The sequence below is a fragment of the Tachyglossus aculeatus genome, chromosome 10 (genome assembly GCF_015852505.1).
Source record: "Tachyglossus aculeatus isolate mTacAcu1 chromosome 10, mTacAcu1.pri, whole genome shotgun sequence".
In the NCBI taxonomy this organism is placed as follows: domain Eukaryota; kingdom Metazoa; phylum Chordata; class Mammalia; order Monotremata; family Tachyglossidae; genus Tachyglossus; species Tachyglossus aculeatus.
This window is the reverse complement of record NC_052075.1, coordinates 18,023,421-18,043,823: the sequence shown is the minus strand read 5'-3', so window position 1 is coordinate 18,043,823 and position 20,403 is coordinate 18,023,421. Positions and strand designations below refer to the sequence as shown.

Here is a 20,403-nt window from a genome sequence, read left to right as displayed (position 1 = left end):
GATAAAACCGCTGGATGATGATGATGGTTTCCCCAGGGCCTGGAACCCAGAGGGACATGAAACTGAGCTAGCAGAAGGGCCCAGGTCGTGGAGCTCCAATACTTCCCCTCCAGGCTTCACCCCATCAGATTAGGCAAACTCAGGGCCAGATGGGCCAGAGGCCAAGGGATGGGCCCCTTCTGTGCCCGATGGGAATGATAACAGCCAACCAACGGGGCCGGGGGAGGCGGGAAAACAGCTCAGGCTCCCAGAACACCACACTGAGGCGGATGTTTCTGCACAAAAGTACTCTCTTCTCCAACGAGCACTTCTGCTCACCCTTGACACAAGGAAGCAGGAAATGGTTTGAGTCAACAAAGCCTAGGTGTCCGTTGGCAGGCAGCAGGCAAACCGTGGCATTGGGAAGGGTCCGACCGAAGAGTAGACGGATGCCCCATGGAAGAGGAGTTTGCCTTGTCGGGGGAGGGAGAGGGGGAAAGGATGGGGAGGAGCATTTCTGAGCCTGCGTCCAAAGTGATGGCCAGATTTTTCACCCAAAGGAGTTCAAAATACAAGGACTGCCCTGGGAGAAGTGTGGCCCAGTGGAAAGTCTGTCAGTCAATCATATTTATTGAGCTCTTACTGTGTGCAGAGCACACAGACACATTCCCTGTAACAGACACATTCCCTGCCCACAACAAGCTTCCAGTTTAGAGGGGAAGACGGACATTAAGATAAATAAATAAATTACAGACACGTACCTAAGTACTGTGAGCCTGGGGTTGGGGGGTGGGGGAGACCACAGATCTGGGGACCTGGGTTCTAATCACAGCTCAACCACCACTTGCCAGCTGTGTGAGCTTGGGCAAGTTACTTACCATTTCTGTGCCTCAGTTTCCTCATCTGTAAGATGGAGATGCAATATCCCTTCTCCCTCTTACTTAGATCATGAGCCCTGTGCCTGACCTGATTATCTGACATCCACCTCAGCGCTTAGCACAGTGCTTGTCCCATAGGAAGGACTTAAGAAATGCCACAGTTATGACTATTATTAGCCAGCCTTGCTGTGATTCCATCAGGCCAGGCCAAGAATGGTAGTTTCAGGACTTAAAAGGATGGAACCAACCTAGATTTGGCTTAGATGATTTGTATCTCACTTAGTGGTGAGCAGCTATCATCATCATCATTATCATCATCATTATCAGTAATTTTTGAGCGTTTACTGTGTGTAGAGCACTTGGGAGAGTCCCATACAACAGAGTTGGTAGACACATTCATTCATTCATTCAATCGTATTTATTGAGCGCTTACTGTACTAAGCGCTTGGGAAGTCCAAGTTGGCAACATATAAAGACGGTCCCTACCCAGTAGTGGGCTCACAGTCTAGAAGGGGGAGACAGAGAACCAAACAAAACATATTAACAAAATAAAATAAATAGAATAAATATGTACAAATAAAATAAATAAATAAATAGAGTAATAAATACGTACAAACATATATACAGACATATATACATGTATACATTCCCTTCCCACAATGAACTTACAGTCTAGAGACCATATGAGAGTCTTCTCTGCTACGAGTATGGTTGCAAAGAGCCAATCCAATCTATCAATCAGCTAGAAGTATTTATTGAGTGCTTACTATGTGCAGAGCACTGCCCTAAGAGCTTGGGAGAGTATAATATAACAGGCAGGTACAATCCCTGTCCACAAGGAGTTTATAAGTCTAGAAGGGGAGACAGTCATTAAACTTAATTACAAATGGATATACACATAAGCGTTATGGAAATCCAAGTGCTTAAAGGAGTACAGACCCAAAGTGGGTTGGTGATGGAGGAGGAAGGGCTAATAAGCAGGCGTGAGTGAGGGCTTGTCCAGGGAAGGCCTTTTGGGCTTAATCCAGATTGAATCCTTGTGCTCAGACTTGCAGACCAAAGCCAGGAACCCCGAGAGAGAGGAGACAAGCGACAGAGTCAGAAACAGCCATTACAGATCCCCAGGGATCTGCATTGGGGCCCATGCCAGCTGGACAACTGGGATTGGAAGGAGAATCGGTAGGCTTCCCGCGGGTAAGTTATACTCATCCCGATTCCTGCAGACTATTCTGGACTCCAGTGCAGCGTTCACCCAGAAATCTTTTCACGAGGAAGATATCTGACGATTTACCTATAATTTAACATCCTCAAGAGTGGATCAGGGCACAATGGTGAGTGCGGCTATTGGGGTCTCAGACACTTCACTGACATTGCAGATTACACCTGTTCATCCACTGCCTCTCATGCAGATCACTGGACAATAGGGGATTGGGAGAGAGAGAGTGCGGATGGTTACCACAGACCATCACCACTACTGTGAAAATAGTTCAAGCACACGTCCTTTTGGTAGTAGGAGTTATTTTGCTTTTCCTAACCAGTGGAGCCTGGAGAGAGCTCACTCTGAGTGGCAAGAGGACATAAAAGGGGCACTTTTGCATTTTCCTGAGCACAGAGTGCATGGATTGTCAGCCTGACTCATACACACCCATAGATAATTATAATAATGATTGGGGTTTTTGTTAAGCACTATTTACCAGGCACTGTACTAAGGTCTGGGTTGGATACAAGCAAATCAGGTTGGACACAGTCCCTGTCCCACATGGGGTTTACAGCCTTAATCCCCATTTTCCAAAGGAGTTAACTGAGGCATGGTGAAGTGAAATAACTTGTCCAGGGTCACAGAATTAGCCAGAATTAGAACTCAGGTACTTCTGACTCCCAGGACCAAGCTCTATCCACTAGGCCTCACGTCTTCTCAGGTCACACTTCTTCATTATTAGTATTACCTCTAAACTGAGGTGGAGGAAGAGCTTGTGAAGGCAGTAAAGCCCGGGGGTGGTGGTGGGGTGTCCCCTCTGTGCCGATTAATCTCAGTGGGTAGGTTATTGGTTTGCGAGGCTGTGACATTTTTCTGGTTGTGTCTGCCAAGATGGTTTCCTCAAGAGTTTTGACAAACGCTGTGTCTTTGGATATTGAAAAGGTTTTCTCTGCTTTCTAGGGCCTGATTATCAACAGTGGAGGGTGAGTTTGGTAGAATAGCTGAGGTGATTTTTTCGTCACTTCGGGATGCTCTCCTTGTCAGGGGAGATGCTTTTTTCTGTTTTTTAATGGTATTTCTTAAGCACTTACTATGTGCCAGGCACCACCTTCACTTTTCAGAGGGCTGTAGTATTGTGTACTGGATCATATACCTTCCACTTCACTTCCCCGTGGCTCAGTGGAAAGCGCCCGGGCTTGAGAGTCAGAAGTCATGAGTTCGAATTCGGCTCTGCCACATGTTTGCTGTGTGACCTTGGGCAAGTCACGTAACTTCTCTGAGCCTCAGTTCCCTCATCTGTAAAATGGGGATTAAGACTGTGAGCCTCACGTGGGACAACCTGATCACCTTGAATCCCCCCTCCCCCCAAGCTTAGAACAGTGCTTTGCACATAGTAAGCACTTAACAAATGCCATCATTATAGAGAAGCAGTGTGGCTCAGTGGAAAGAGCCCGGGCTTGGGAGTCAGAGGTCATGGGTTCTAAACCCGGCTCTGCCACATGTCTGCTGTGTGCCCTTGGGCAAGTCACTTAACTTCTCTGAGCCTCAGTTCCCTCACCTGTAAAATGGAGATTAGGACTGTGAGCCCCATGTGGGACAACCTCATCACCTTGTATACCCCCAGTGCTTAGTGCTTTGCACATAGTAAGCGCCTAACAAATGCCATGATTATTATTATAATTATTCCCCAACTCCTGTCCACCCCCAAATCCACATTCACCCTTTGCAGCCATTTCTTGAGAGGATCTCTCCCCCTGGTTTTCAAAATCTACTCCCTCCAACTGTACCTCCAACTCCATACCATATCACCGTCTAGAAACATTTGTGCCCAATCTTTTTCCCTCTCTGGCCTCCATCTTCATCTATTCATTCTCTAATGGCTCTTTCCCTCCTTCAAACACATCTACTCGCTTGGGAACCGACCCACCCTCCAGCACCTGCACCATCTCCAGCCTTCCATTCCTGTTCAATTTCCTTGAACGATTCCTTCCAGGCCTCTTTTGCCAATTGCCTCTGCTTCTGAAGAAGCAGCGTGGCTCAGTGGAAAGAGCACGGGCTTCGGAGTTGGAAGTCAAGGGTTCAAATCCCAGTTCCGCCACTTGTCAGCGGTGTGACTTTGGGCAAGTCACTTAACTTCTCTGCGCCTCAGTCACCTCATCTGGAAAATGGGGATTAAGACTGTGAGCCCCCCGTGGGACAACCTGATCACTTTGTAACCTCCCCAGCACTTAGAACAGTGCTTTGCACATAGTAAGCGCTTAATAAATGCTATTATTATTATTATTTCCCCAGGGTCTGTTTTGGATTTCCTACCATAGCCTAGTGAAAAGAGCACCGGCCAGAGGAGTCAGACCACCTGGGTTCCAATCCCGGCTCTACTGTTTGCCTGCCATGGGACCTTAGGGCTGGTCTCTTCACTTCTCTGTGCCTCTGTTTTGTCATCTGTAAAATGGGGATTCAACCCTTCTCCCTCCTACTTAGACTATGAGTCTCTTATAGAACAGTTTGATTATCTTATCTATCTCGGTGCTTAACACCTAGTAGGTGCTTATCAAATACCATAATGATGATGATAGTAACCTTCAGAGAAGCAGTGTGGCTTAGTGGAGAGAGCCCAGGCTTGGAAGTTGGAGGTCATAGGTTTGAATCCCAGCTCTGCCAATTGTCAGCCGTGTGACTTTGGGCAAGTCACTTCACTTCTCTTTGCCTCAGTTACCTCATCTGTAAAATAGGGATGAAGACTGTGAGCCTCCTGTGGGACAATCTGATCACCTTGTAACCTCCCCAGCGTGTAGAACAGTGCTTTGCACATAGTAAGCACTTAACAAATACCAACATTATTATTATTATTATTATTATTATTATTAATCCTGGCTCCACCACTTGTCAGCTGTGTGACTTTGGGCAAGTCACTTAACTTCTCTGTGCCTCAGTTACCTCATCTGTAAAATGGGGATTAAGACTGAGCCCCACGTGGGACAACCTGATTACCTTGTATCTATCCCAGTGCTTAGAACAGTGCTTGGCACATAGTAAGCGCTTAACAAATACCATCATCATCATTATTATAATAGGAGAAGCAGCATGGTTCAGTGGAAAGAGCCCGGGTTTGGGAGTCAGAGGTCATGGGTTCTAATCCCGGCTCCTCCACTTGTCAGCTGTGTGACTTTGGGCAAGTTACCTCATCTGTAAAATAGGGATGAAGACTGTAAGCCCCACATGGGACAACCTGATTACCTTGTATCCCCCCAGCACTCAGAACAGTGCTTAGCACATAGTAAGCACTTAACAAATGCCATCATTATTATTATTTATGCTCACTCCCTTGGGGAGCCCATCCATGCCCTTGGCTTCAACTGTCACTTCTAAATGACTGACTCCTAAATCTACCTCAGCAGCCCCAACCTCCTTCCTTCTCTGCAATCTCGCATTTCCTCCTGCCTCTCAGACATCATTATAAAGATGCCTTGCCAGAGCCTCGACCTCAACGAGTCCCAAACTGAACTCCTCATCTTCCCTACCAAATCCTCTCCTTCACCTAACTTCCATCATGGTTGACAACGCCACCATCCTCCCCATCTTGGAAGACCAAAATCTTCACGTCGTCCTTGCATCCTCCCTGTCTTTCAACTTCATATTCAGCCTATTGCCAAATTTTGTTGGCTTGGCCTCAACCATTATTTCTGGATTCCACCACACCCTCTCCCTTCCAAATACAAATCAGGCATGTGGTCCAGTTGCCTATCATATCTCGGCTTTCATTCATTCATTCACTCAATCGTATTTATTGAGCACTTACTGTGTGCAGAGCACTGTGACAAATGCCTGGAAAGTACAATTCGGCAATATTATTTCTGCATCAGTCTCCCTCCTCTCTGCTCCATCCTTAACTCTGCTGCTTGGATCATTTTCTTTCAATGTTTTCTGCACACATCGCCCTACTCCTCACAAACCCCCAATGGTTATTCGCCCCTCTAAGCAACAAGATATTTGGTTTGAAGGGATTCCATCGGCTCTCGCCCTTCTACTTATCCACTCTTTCCTCCCATTACATCCCAGCTTGCCCTCTTTGCTTCTCTCCAGCTAACCTACTCCATGTTTCTTGTTTATGTCTGTCCTGCTTCCAACCTCCTGTTCACACCCTCTCACCCTTCCTAGAACTCCCACGCCTTGGGCAAACCCTAATTCTCTTCTGGTATCACATCTCCTCCAGAAGTCCTTCCCTGATTAATGTCCAATCTCTCCTGCTTCTCTCCTCCTCCTACTGTCTTTCCAACATTTCTGTGTCACTTGTAGCGTGAAATACAATCTCCCTAAGCATTTCTCTGCATATCAGTTAATCATTGGTATTTATTGAGCACTTACTGTGTGCAGAGCACTGTACTAACCACTTGGCAAAGTACAATACAACAGAGTTGGTAGACATGTTCCCTGCCCACAGAGAGCTTACAGTCATGAGGGGGAGACTTATATAAGTGCCATTGGATATTTATTGAGCACTTACTATGTGCAGAGCACTACATAGGTGCTTGGGTGAATACAATATTCTCTTTCTCTCTCTCTCTCTCTCTCTCTCCATACATACATACAGATATACATATATCTCTCTCTCTATAGAGAGAGAGAGAGATATATGTATATCTGTATGTATGTATGAATTTCAGTGCTTACTATGGGCCAAACACTGTACTAAGTGCTGGGGCAGATACAAGATAAATGGGTCTTACATGGGGCTCACAGTCTAAGTAGAAGGGAGAACAGGCATTCAATCCCCATTTTGCAGATGAGGGAATTGAGGCCCAGAGAAGTTAAGTGACTTGCCCAAGATCACACAGCAGACAAGTGGCAGAGCTGAGATTTAAACAGAATTGGGAGGCACGATCCCTGCTCACAAACATGACCTAGTGGAAAGATCATGGGCCTGGGTGTTAGAGGACCTGGGTTCCATTTCCATCACTCTCTGCTGCGTGACTTGGTACAACTCATTTAACTTCTCTGTGTCTCAGGGTTCTCACCTGTAAAGTGGAGATGAAATCCTGATCCCTCCTATTTAGACTTTAGCAAGTACTATTATTATTAAGGAGCTCACAGTCTCAAGGGTGAGACAGGCACTAAAATAAATTACAAATAAAAGAAATGGTGGAAGATGAGGATGTGTACAGAAGTGCAGTGGGGCTGAGGGTGGAGTGAATATTAAGTGCATAAATTACTATCCTTACTCTTTAAGCACTAATTCATGTATATATCCCCTTCTCCATCTTCCTTCTTTCTGTATTTATTTTAGTGTCTGTCTTCCCCACTAGACTGTAAACTCCTTAAGGGCGGGGATCATATCTACCGTTTCTTTTGTACTTTCCCAAGTGCTTCGTACCTTCTTTGAATAATACAATAATTACAGTTGATTGATCAATTGATTTAATGATTTGTAGTTCTCGTTTTGGTGGCAGCCTGCGTGGCCTTGGATCTTTTCTGCTGTAGCATTTTACCGGGTGAACGTTGTTTGTAGATTACTGTGCCATGGATTCATTTACTCAATAGCACTGATTGAAGTGTTTATTGTGGGTAGAGCACTGGGCTCCATACTTACTGTATAAACACCACTGTGCTAGAAACTTGGGACAGTACAATAAAAGTCAAAATAAGGTCATATCTCTTCGAAGAGGCCTTTTCCGATTATGTCCTCTTTTCCCCGATTACCTCTTCCTTCCATGTTGTCTGTGTGCTTGGATCTATATTCTTTGGACACTTTATGTATATATCTGTAAATTTAATTTAGACGGTAAGCTCATTGTGAGCAGGAAATTTGTCTACCAATTCCGTTGAATTGTACTGTCCCAATCACCTAGTACAGTGCTCTGCACAAAGTAAGCGCTCAATAAATAACATTGATAGATTGATAAAACCTGGTTCCTCCCCTCAAGAAGCTTATATTCAATAGGGGAAGCAGATGAACATTAATTGTATACATCTAATGACTGTGGGAGGAAAATTATAGGTAACAATAATTGTGGTATTTGTTAAGGGCCTACTATGTGCCAAGCACTGTACTAAGCAGTGGGATAGATACAAGTTAATCATGTCAACACAGTTCCTGTCCCACATGGGCCTCATAGTCTAAGCAAGAGGGAAAACAGGTATTGAACTTCCATTTTATAGGTGAGGAAACTGAGGCACAGAGAAGTAAGGTGAATTGTCCAAAGACAGAGAACAGGCAATTGTCAGGCTTAGAACCTAGGTCCTCTGCCTCTCAAGTTCATGCTCTTTCCGCTTGGCCACTCAGCTTCTAGAAATAATTAGTAATGCAAGAGTATAGAAAAATGAGTAAATAAATGGAATACCTATATCAAATGCTTTGTGAGTCCTCCGACTGCGTATTGGGATGATGGATCTATTTGTCTCTACCATATGATTATAAATTCCTCAAGGATCAGGACCATTTATTTTAGTTTTATTGTATGCTCCCAAGAGTCTAGCACATATTCCATGCACAGTAAGTAGTAAGTAGAGAAGCAGCATGGCTCAGTGGAAAGAGCCCAGGCTTTGGAGTCAGAGGTCATGGGTTCAAATCCCGGCTCCGTCACTTGTCAGCTGTGTGACTTTGGGCAAATCACTTAACTTCTCTGCGCCTCAGTTACCTCATCTGGAAAATGGGGATGAAGACTGTGAGCCCCCCGTGGGACAACCTGATCACCTTGTAACTTCCCCAGCACTTAGAACAGTGCTTTGCATATAGTAAGCGCTTAATAAATGCTATCATTATTATTATTAAGTAGTCAGTAAGTACTCATGAAGATGATGGTGCCATTTTACCTCTTTACTGGTCTGCTTGACTCAAGCCTCTCCTCATCACTGTATGCCACAAACATCTTTTTCTGTTATCTTTCTAAAACACTTCAGAACACATTATTCCCCTCCTCAAAACCTCCATTTCTCTGCAGCCAACAGAAACCTCTACTATTGGCTTCAAAGCTCTCTATCCCCTTGGCTCTCTTCTCCCACTACACCCCAGTTCGCACTCTTTACTCCTCCCAAACGCCGTCAACTCTCCCATCTCCGAACCACTGCTTATTCATTCATTCAATCTATGCCCTTCACCAAATCAATCAATCAGTGGTATTTATCGAGTGCTAACTGCATGCAGAGCACTGTACTAAGTGGTTGGGAGAGTACGGTTTAACAGGCTTGTCCCCTGCCCGCAAGGAGTTTACAGTCTAGAGGACCATAAGATTCTGCAAACCCACCTTAACTTCACCAAACGACATTTGTCCCCACCTTCTAACCCTTCTAATAACATTTCTCCTCCAGGAAGCCTTCTCTGTCTAATCTTAAATAACACCCCCCATATAACCATCTGATCTTTTATATCTATTATTTATTTATCATTCAATTTTTTCCTATTGAATATTCACAGTCTCCATTTAGCATTCTCCCTCACTAGATTGTAGACTTCTTGAAGGCCAAGGCTGTGCCTCTTTCTTATTTTGTGTATTTCCAAATATCTAATACAGTGCTCTGCTCACAGCTGGTGTTCAATGTAGTACTCTGTATAGTTCAATACAGTACTACCAATAATAACTGTGGTATTTATTAAGTGTATGTGTGCCAAACAGTATATTAAGCACTGGGGTAGGTAAAAGATAATTAAGATGGACAATAGTCCCTGTGCCACATTGGGCTCATACTCTAAGTAGGAGGAAGAACTGGTATTTATAGCAGTACTCCTCATATAGTGCCCAGTACAGTGCTCTGCCACAGCAGGTGGGTACTGCTGCTTAGAGTAGCACCATGGCTCAGTGGAAATCAATCAGTCAATCATATTTATTGAGCGCTTACTGTGTGCAGAGCACTGTACTAAGCGCTTGGGAAGTACAAGTTGGCAACATATAGACAGTCCCTACCCAACAGTGGGCTCAGGCTTGGGAGTCAGAGGTCATGGGTTCGAATCCCTGCTCTACCGCTTGTCAGCTGTGTGACCTTGGGCAAGCCACTGAACTGGTCTGTGCCTCAATTACCTCATCTGCAAAATGGGGATTAAGACTGTGAGCCCCACAGGGGACAACCTCATCACCTTGTATCCCCCAGCACTTAGAACAGTGTTCACACATAGTAAGCGCTTAACAAATACCATCATTATTATTATTATTATTACTGGTGTGCTTATAGGATTTGGTTCAAGCTAAAGTAAGGCAAACGTAAGTTTACCCAGAGTTTGAGCTTGAGAGCCTCGGATCCGTCACTCCCCTCCCAGAACAGCCATTCTGGTTTGCCCCTCTCAGTACACTCCTCCCAGTACACCTGTCTGGGAATACTCCTCCTGGTATACACCCCTCTTGGTTCACCCCTCTGGCACACCCTTCCTGGTACCCATCTCTTGGTATACCTCTCTCAGCAAACCCCTCTTGCTACACCATTCTGGGTACACCCCTCCCAGTACACCCCCAGTACAGGCCTTCTGTACACCATTCCCAGATTACCTCTCTGAGTATACCCCTCCCAGTACACACCTCTCTGGATATATTCCTCCCAGCACACCCCTCCCAGGACACCTCCTGAGTCTGCTCCTCCCGGCACACCTCTCCTGCTTTGTTCCCCTTAGCACACTCCCACGTTTACAGTAGTGGAGTGAGCAGATGCCATGAGGAATAAGAGCTGGAAAAGTTGAGCAAGAATTGCCAGACTAAATAAGAGCGGAGAAAATAAGGAGCAGCTACCCGAACCTGATTGGCCTGTAGATCCCAGAGAAGAGTCACCCTTGGGCGAGGACGGGCTATGCACTTTGCCCCCCTCAATCCTATCTTGTTCTCCTGCCTTTGTGAGAACCCGTACAACCAGCAACAGGAGCTCTATTAATCAATGGTATTTATTGAATGCTTAGAGAAGCAGCGTGGTTCAGTGGAAAGAGCCCGGGCTTTGGAGTCAGAGGTCATGGATTCAAATCCCAGCTTTGCCAGTTGTCAGCTGTGTGACTTTGGGCAAGTCACTTCACTTCTCTGTGCCTCAGTTACCTCATCTGTAAAATGGGGATTAAGACTGTGAGCCCCCCGTGGGACAACCTGATCACCTTGTAACCTCCCCAGCGCTTAGAACAGTGCTTTGCATATAGTAAGCACTTAATAAACGCCATCATTATTATTACTGTGTGCAGGGCACTGTATTAAGCATTTAAAATATAATCAAGTCTGACACAGCTCCTTTCCTACATGGGGCTTATGTGGCTTATGCTATATTGTTAAAGTGTACTCTCCCAAATGCTCAATACAGTGCTCTGCACACAGTAAGCACTTAATAAATAAAATTGACTGGTGTGTGGGACCACTGAGTTGGCTGGGCCAAACTGCTGGAGGGCAGGGTGTGTGTGCATCACTGCCCCAAACTGGAGAATACGAAGGGCCTGTTTCAGGGCAAACAGCGACACACACACACACACACACACACACACAGACACACAATAATAAAAAAGTGCTTATTATATGCCAAGCACTGAGGTAGATACAAGGAAATTACTTGGACAAAGTCCTGTCCCACATAATGATAATAATAATAATAATTATTATTATTATTATTATGGCATTTGTTAAGCGCTTACTATGTGCCAGCCACTCTACTAAGCTCTGGCCTGGTTACAAGCAAATTGGGAAGGACACAGTCGGTGTGCCACGTGGAGCTCACCATTTCAATCCCCATGTTACAGATGAGGTAACAGAGGCACGGAGAAATGAAGTGGCTTGCCCAACTTCACATAGCAGGCAAGTGGCAGAGTCAGGATTAGAATCTATCAATCAATCAATTGTATTTATTGAGTGCTTACTGTGTGCAGAGCACTGTACTAAGCGCTTGGGAAGTACAAGTTGGCAACATATAGAGGCATTCTGATTCCCAGGCCCGTGCTCTATCGCTCACAGTCTTAATCCCCGTTATACAGATGAGGTACTGAGGCCCAGAGAAGTGAAGTGACTGGCCCGAGGTCACCCAGCAGACAAGTGGCAGAGCCAGGATTAGAACCCACGTCCTCTGACATCCAAGCCCGTGTTCTTGCCACTGGGCCATGCTGCTTCTCAGCAGCACACATTCTTGTTGCGGGAGGCATGGACGGATGTGTATCTGTATATGTAATTTGTGTCTGTGAATGTAGGGGTGGCCCTGGAAGTGTGCACTTTGTGTCCCCATCCTCAGTTTTCAGGCCTCTTTTCCCAATCCAAGGTAAGAGCGGCCAAGCTGTCTTCCCAGTGGTCCTCCCTTTTATCCAGTCAATCCTGGGATGGCCTCTTCAGGCAACTGATCCGTCCATCTGTCCATCCGTCCATGAGTTGGGGCCAGTTTTGTTCCCCTCCAGGTGTAATTGTTAACCTGCCTGGAATGCAACACTTCTGGTTTCTAGATGTCGGTTTGGAACCGCAGGACTTGCCGGATATTGGAACATGAAGTGAACATTTTCTTGCTGATTAAAAAGGGAATTCTCAGAGAAATTCTCTTTTGATATCTATCTATCTATCTATCTATAGATAGATAGATATTTTCCTGTAGCAGTTGGAATTCTTCAGATAAATTTGTGTGTCACAATTGCAGTTTGCATTGCTCTGTTTGGAACTGTCATGGAGCCGTGTACTGAGAAAATTTATTTGTAAACTTGAGTTTATTAGCCGCTGCTTATAGCCAGTTTTCCTGCTAGACATGTCAAGACTTGCTTGCACATTAAGGCAACGAGGAAAAAGCTTATCATAATTGAACTTTTGAGTTCCAATATTCTGGGGTCAAAGTTCATTTCTGTAGCTTGTTTTTTTTTCTCCTCCATAGAACGGGAGAGGTTTTTTTTTTTTTTTTTTGAGGAGAAAGTTTTGGAATTGGCCTGCTTCTACATTTACCCCCATAGTCTGACCGGTGGATATCTTTGTGACTATTATATTGTGTTCCCTCAATAGTGTTTGCTCTAAGGGTGGGACACGGGGTTGTTTAGTGTTTTGTAAAACATTTACCCAAAGCAGCGAGCCATGGCTTTGAAGGGCATTCCGTTGGGCGTGGGGGAGGAGAGGCTGGGCTGGGAGGGAAAGAGAGCAAGAGAGAGAGAGAGGGAGAAGGAAGGAGACCAGCGGCTCTCGGCAGGTAGTAGTTTTTACTTTCATATTTATCGTGGTTCAATTTGAGAACGAACATTGTGTTTTGGTTCCATTCTGGGGCTGCGGAAGGCCCTGAACAAAACCCGTTCAAAATGTTTTCCTCTCGAAGTGTCCTTTGGTAGCCGGTAGCTCTGATCCAGCCCCGAATGACCTTTGTTTCCATTTCACCCGAGAAAAGTGGAAGGGAGCCGGAGAAGAGAATACTAATCCGCCGCTCGGTGAGTTTTCAGGCCGAGTTCAACTGGGTTTCGGCTTTCTGAGGCCTGGGGGTTTCGGAGGAGCGCGTGTCATTTCCGGACTGTGTGCGGAGACCGATGATTAGCGACAGGGAGAGGGAGGGGGAGCCGTCCAGAGAAGGTGAGCTCAGGTTGGCGTCTCTGGTTCCTTCGACCCGGAATTTGGTGCTGGTTGGGCCATGTTCGACAGGCTGCCAACTAGCCATACCGACAAGGCCCAGGGGCCCAAACCAAGGGGGAGTACATCACCCCCATGACCGGCCATAAAGGTGTCCATCTGATGCCGACCGCTCAGTGAGAAAGCCACGTCCAGGCCGGAGGGGAGATCACTCCAGATGCACAGTTTGGGCCAACCCGGTAGTCTCGGGGAGTGCTTGCGTTTACTGGTATGTTGGCAACCAGGAAAGTCCAGAAAAACTAGAGGAAAACGTGCCTAAGCGAACAACAGGTACCTTTGTCTCGATTTTCCTGCTTCCTGCTCCCGGCTCCAGGAAGAACTCTCGTCCCCTGCTCCCAAAGAGTATTTGGGGGACTGAGTCCCTCTGTGACCTCTCAGCCCAGTCGGGATCCAGACACTCGTGGAAATTCAAGCCGAGAGGGCCTAGGTATGTCAGTGTCCATCCTTCAGCTGGGCACCTGCTTCAGCCTCAGTATTTGTGTGTTTCAGCAAACACCCCTCCTGCAGCCCCCCCTAAATTTGCAGATGGGGAAGGTTCCGATCTGAAACCCCGTTACCAGTTATTTTATTTTTAAATGGTATTTGTTAAGCACTTACTATGTGCCTGGCATCCTACTAAGCTCTGGGGTATAGATAACAAGATAATATGTCTGTTTATTGTTATATCGTACTCTCCCAAGAGCTTAGTACAGTGCCTTGCACACAGTAAGCACTCAGTAAATACGATCGAATGAATGAACGAATCAGGTTGGACACAGTCAGTGTCCCATATGGGGCTCACAGTCTTAGTCCCCATTTTACAGACGAGGTAACTGAGGTACGGAGAAGTGAAGTGTTAAATAACAGCGTGAAGCAAACATAGAGCTATTAATTCTGAAAATACACAGCAGAGAAAGTGGCTTTAATATCTCCTAGAGGGTGCTAGATTATGTTCAATTTGATATCCACAATCAGAAACCTGCCTTACAACTTGAGACCCGATTTGTCAGTATGGCATTGTAATAGTAGTAGTTGTAGAGATAGTATCTATTAAGTGCTTACTATGTGGAAAGCACTGTACTGAGTGCTGGGAAAGCCATAGGGTACTGTGGATAGAGCACGGGCCTGGGAGTTGGGAGGACCTGGGTTCTAATCCTGACTCCGCCACTTGTCTGCTGTGTGACCCTGGGCAAGCCACTTAACCTCAGGTCCCTCATATGTGAAATGGGGATTAAGACTGTGAGTCCCATGTGGGACAAGGACTGTGTCCAACCCGATTTTCTCATATCCACCCCAGCGCGTAGTATGGTGCCCAGCACCTAGTCAGTGCTTTGCAAATACCAAAATGAATATTATTATCCCTGACCCTATCCTTAGGGAGCATCACCTGTAACTGGAGGATGAGCTGAGCATGTGATCAGCCCTCCTGCAGGGTGGTACCGACTCCACTAGCAGGGGCCAAGGCTTCTTGGAAAAGGTGAGCCTGGTCCTGGACTCCAAGAGGGATGGTGGAATATGGGGTCACAGTGAACTGCGGACAAGGACTCAGAGGCTGATTGCGTCAACGTGCAACCAATCTGATTAATTTGTATTTACCCCAATGCTTAGAATAGTGCTATCATATGCTTAACAAATACCATAAAAAAAATCACTCAAAGGTATTTATTGACCACTTCCTTTTTTAATGGTGTTTGTTAGGTGCTTACTATGTGCCAGGCACTGTACTAAGCGCTAGGGCAGATACAAGCTAATCAGAATGGTTGCACATTGACACAATTGACCTCTTGAGTACTCACCTGCAGTTCACCTCTCCTCTCTGTGGTCCGACAGTCTTCATCCTCATTTGACAGATGGGGTAACTAGGGCACTGAGAAGTGAAGTGACTTGCCCAAAATTACACAGCGGATATGTGGAGGAGCTGGGATTAGAACCCAGGCCCTCCTGACTCCAAGGCTCATGCCTCAGTTACCTTATCTGTAAAATGGGGATTGATACTGTGAGCCCCGTGTGGGATGTCGACTGTGTCCAACCTGATTAGCTTGTAGCTACCCCAGCATTTAGTACAGTGCCTGGCACATGGTAAGCGCTTATCAAATACCATCCCCCCACCAAAAAAAAGCCCTGGAGAAGACATGTGACTTTGAAAATAATGGCAATGTTGGTGAGGAGCAGTAAGGATGGAGACAAAGCAATAGCTGCAGGTGGTAGTGAGTGGAAAGTGGAGATGGAAAAGGGTATTAAGCATTGCCCAATGGAAAGAACAGAGTTGAGAGACAGAGTTGTGTTCCACCCCTTGGTCGCTATGTGAAGCAGAAGAAGAGAAGCAGCGTGGCTCAGTAGAAAGAGCCCAGGCTTTGGAGTCAGAGGTCATGGGTTCAAATCCTGCCTCTGCTGCTTGTCAGCTGTGTGACTTTGGGCAAGTCACTTCACTTCTCTGGGCCTCAGTTCCCTCATCTGCAAAATGGGGCTGAAGACTATGAGCCCCCTGTGGGACAACCTGATCACCTTGTAACCTCCCCAGTGCTTAGAACAGTGCTTTGCACATAGTAAGCACTTAATAAATGCCATTATTATTATTATTATGTGATCCTGGGCAAGTCACTTAACAGCGTGTCTCAGTTTCCATGACTGTAAAATGGGGACCACATCCTGTTCTCCCTCCCACTTAGACTGTGACCCCAGGGTAGGGCAGATACTATGTCCAATCGGATTATCTTGTACCTTTACACCTTTACCTGTATTTAGCACAGTAACTTGGCACATAGCCAATTATTTAATAAGTACCATTATTATTATGAATATAGCCAAGTCCAGGCTCTGGAAGGCAGGGGTGGTGATCAATCAAAGATAAGTATTGAGCACATACTGTATAATAATAATAATAATGATGGCATTTGTTAAGCACTTACTATGTGCAAAGCACTGTTCTAAGCGCTGGGGAGGATACAAGGTGATCAGGTTGTCCCATGGGGGGCTCACAGTCTTAATCCTCATTTTACAGATGAGGAAACTGAGGCACAGAGAAGTGAAGTGACTTGCCCAAAGTCACAGAGCTGACAGTTGGCGGAGCTGGGATTTGAACTCATGATCTCTGACCCCCAAGCCCATGCTCTTTCCATTTAGCCCCGCTGCTACTCTATGCACAGCAACGTGCTGGTTCTGCCCCTGTGACTGTGGGTTTGGATCCATCAGTTAATTTCTCCAGCAGGGTAAGATCAGGTAACATGCTGCACCCCACTAATGGCCTTGGGTTCACGCTAAACCAATCCAGAGGGGATTATCCTATCAACGATAGGGCCTGGGAGAGTTTGGAGTCTCAGGTATCTTGACAAAGAACGACAAGGCTTTTGGTTTCTCCAAAGGATGGATTGAGGCGAAGGGGAGACTGATTAACACTTAGCTTCATGATCTGGCTGCCAAGCTAGGTTCTCTGGCCACAGGAACCAGGAGCGGGAAGGATGGGCCAATGCCCTCTCTTGGGTAGGAGCTGAGGATTCTTCACCAAATCAGTCAAGAGTTGCCACAACCAGTGAGGAACGATCGGCCTTTAACGCAACTAACATGTTGGGCTACAGACTGTCACAAGAAATGGCAGCTTTTACCATAAAGAAGCAGCATGGCCTAGTGGAAAGAGCATGGGCCTGGGGGTTAGATGATCTGTGACTCTCTTCCTTGTCTGCTGTGTGACCTTGAGAAAGTCACTTAGCCTCTCTACGCCTCAGTTTCCTCATCTGTAAAATGGGAATTCTTCACACACACCCCACCGCTGGCCCTGAAAACAGCAGGAGCCTGAGAGGAGGGGCAAGCACAAGGGCCAGATGGAAAAGCTGTCAAGAGAGTAGGAGCATACTGGGTCAGGGGATTCCCTAACCTTTGGCAATACAAGGGGCAGAAATAGGGTGGGGAGATGAGAGTTAGTCAGGGAAGACTTCCTGGAGGAGATCAATCAATCAATCAATCATATTTATTGAGCACTTACAGTGTGCAGAGCACTGTACTAAGCGCTTGGGAAGTATAAGTTGGCAACATATAGAGACGGTCCCTACCCAACAGTGGGCTCACAGTCTAGAAGGAGATGTAATTTAATTTTATTTCTAGTAGTAGAAATAGAAAACAGAATTTAAAAGGCTAGCTGGATTCAGGCAGAATGGCTGTGTGGTGACAATAATAATAATGATGGGCATTTATTAAGCGCTTACTATGTGCAAAGCACTGTTCTAAGCGCTGGGGAGGTTACATGGTGATCAGGTTGTCCCACGGGGGGCTCACAGTCATAATCCCCATTTTACAGTTGGGGAACTGAGGCCCAGAGAAGTGAAGTGACTTGCCCAAAGTCACACAGCTGACAAGTGGCAGAGCTGGGATTTGAACCCATCACCTCTGACTCCAAAGCCCGGGCTCTTTCCACTGAGCCACGCTGCTTCTCTAAAAGGGTGATAAAAGGGCAGCTCGGTTTATACCAAGTAGAAGGTCTATAAAGCTGGTATGGTGTAATATCCAACCTCCTATGGCCGTGAGTTCTGAACCTGCCACAGGAGATAGACCTAGCTTCATGAAGTTTCCCTCAGTGCCGTGGCTGAACTGTACTGAAAACACTGGAGAAGCAGCGTGGCCTGTGGAGAAGTAGCAGAGCCTAGTGGATAGAGCACGGGGCTGGAAGTTAGAAGGACTTGGTTTCTGATCCCCATTCTGCCATTTTTCTGCTGGGTGACCTTGGGCATAGCTTTAATTCTATTTGACGATTTTGACACCTGTCTACATGTTTTGTTTTGTTGTCTGTCTCCCCCTTCTAGACTGTGAGCCTGTTGTTGGGGAGGGACCGTCTCTATATGTTGCCGACTTGTACTTCCCAAGCACTTAGTACAGTGCTAAGCACACAGTAAGCACTCAGTAAATACGATTGAATGAATGAACGAATAAATGAAAGTCACAATTTCTGTGCCTTAGTTACCTCATCTGTAAAGTGGGGATTAAGACTGTGAGCCCCATGTGGGACAGGGGCTGCGTCCAACCTGATTAGCTTGTATCTATTCCAGCGTTTAGACCAATACTTGGCACATAGTAAGTACTTAACAAATACCACCAAAAAGCCCCCAAATGCCAGGGCCACATTGCCAACACCAGAGACCTGGAATATAGTCAGCTGGCGGGCATGGAGGTAGTGTTCACAGCAGCTCAACTCAGCTGGGCGGGATGGGTGAGGAAAGGGAACGGATTCCCAAGCAGCTACTGTATGAAATAGGCAGAGAAGCAGTGTGACCAAAGGTAGGGCCTGGGAGTTTGAAGGACCTGAGTTATAATCCCAGCTCTGCACTTGTCTGCTGTGTGACCATGGGCAAGTCACTTCACTTCTCTGGGCCTGTTACCTCATCTGTCAAGTGGGGATTACGACTGGGAGCCTCATGTGGGACTCCCCTTCTAGACTGTGAGCCCATTGTTGGGTAGGGACCATCTCTGTATGTTGCCAACTTGTACTTCCCAAGTGCTTAGTACAGTGCTCTGCACACAAGCGCTCAATAAATACGATTGAATGAATGAATGACTCATAAGCTCATTGTGGGCAAGGAATGTGTCTTGTTATTGTACTCTCCCAAGCTCTTAGAACAGCTCCGCCAATTGTCAGCTGTGTGACTTTGGGCAAGTCACTTAACCTGTCTGTGCCTCAATTACCTCATCTGTAAAATGGGGATTAAGACTGTGAGCCCCACGTGGGACAACCTGATCAACTTGTAACCTCCCCAGGGCTTAGAACAGTGCTTTGCATATAGTAAGGGCTTAATAAATGTCATTATAAATAAAAAAGTAAGTGCTCAATAAATACGATTGAATGAAGGAATGAATATGAACTCTGTCCAACTGATTACCTTGTATCTACCCCAGTGCTTAGAACACAGTCTGGCACATAGCTAGCGCTTCTCCCTTCTAGACTGTGAGCCTGTTGTTGGGTAGGGACCGTCTCTATATGTTGCCGACTTCTACTTCCCAAGCACTTACACAGTGCTCTGCATACAGTAAGCGCTCAATAAATACGATTGATTGATTGAAATATCATTTTAAAAAGAGGGTGGAGGGGTACAGAAAATGGCATGGCAGAATGAACGATTAAAGACACCGGGTGGGGGGAAAACATTTCCAACAGTCCAGTAGCAATGGGCTTTTGAGTCCTCGGCCCCGAGAGACCCGCCTGGAGGACAGCGTTTGAGGGAGAAGTTGCTGTCCTCAAGTAAAGGCTTTCATGAAGACTAGCATAACAAGAGGCAAGTTTTAATACAGAGACAGGCTTTGCTGGAGACAAACGCGCCGGCCTAGCAGTGAACCATAGTCACATAACACAATTGTTTCCTGGAAACTGCATCTTAAGTCAATACATGGTAAATTAGAACCAGTTTTTTCTTAGTAACCATATAATGGGGGATTGGTTTTTGTACCAGAGTTGGAGACCACATTTTTACCCAAATCTTAAGTCAATACATGGTAAATTAGAACCAGTTTTATGTTAGTAACAGTATAATAGAGGATTGGTTTTTGTACCAGAGTTGGAGACCACATTTTTACCCAAATCACCCCCCACCCCATCAATTCTAAGTGAATAATGCAGCTATATTTTGATGCATCCAAAATGAATCAGAGAGGAGCCATGATAGAAGCAGTTTGGTCTACTGGAAAGATCACATGCCTGGGAGTCAGAGGACCTGGATTCTATTCCCAACTCCACCGTGTGTTTGCTGTATGACATTGGGCAAGTCATTTAACTTGTCTCTGCCTCAGTTACCTCATCTATAAAATGGGGATCAAATCCTCCTCCTACTTAGACTGGAACCCATGTAGGACAGGGAATGTG

General features: G+C 46.0%; 1 protein-coding gene across 4 annotated transcripts in view; it reads left to right on the top strand.

Moving 5' to 3' along the window:
• The window catches only part of RBM47 (RNA binding motif protein 47), a 156,080-nt gene that overhangs the window by 60,514 nt on the left and 75,163 nt on the right, over window positions 1–20,403 (top strand). The window contains exon 1 of one of the 4 annotated variants that reach the window (XM_038752390.1): window positions 1,947–2,051. The exons of 2 other annotated variants lie outside the window; for them this stretch is intronic. The gene's annotated coding sequence lies outside the window, so the exon portion shown is untranslated. Of the gene's footprint in view, window positions 1–1,946; window positions 2,052–13,237; window positions 13,388–20,403 lie in introns of those variants that run through there. One more of the 4 variants, XM_038752389.1, reaches the window with a different exon arrangement.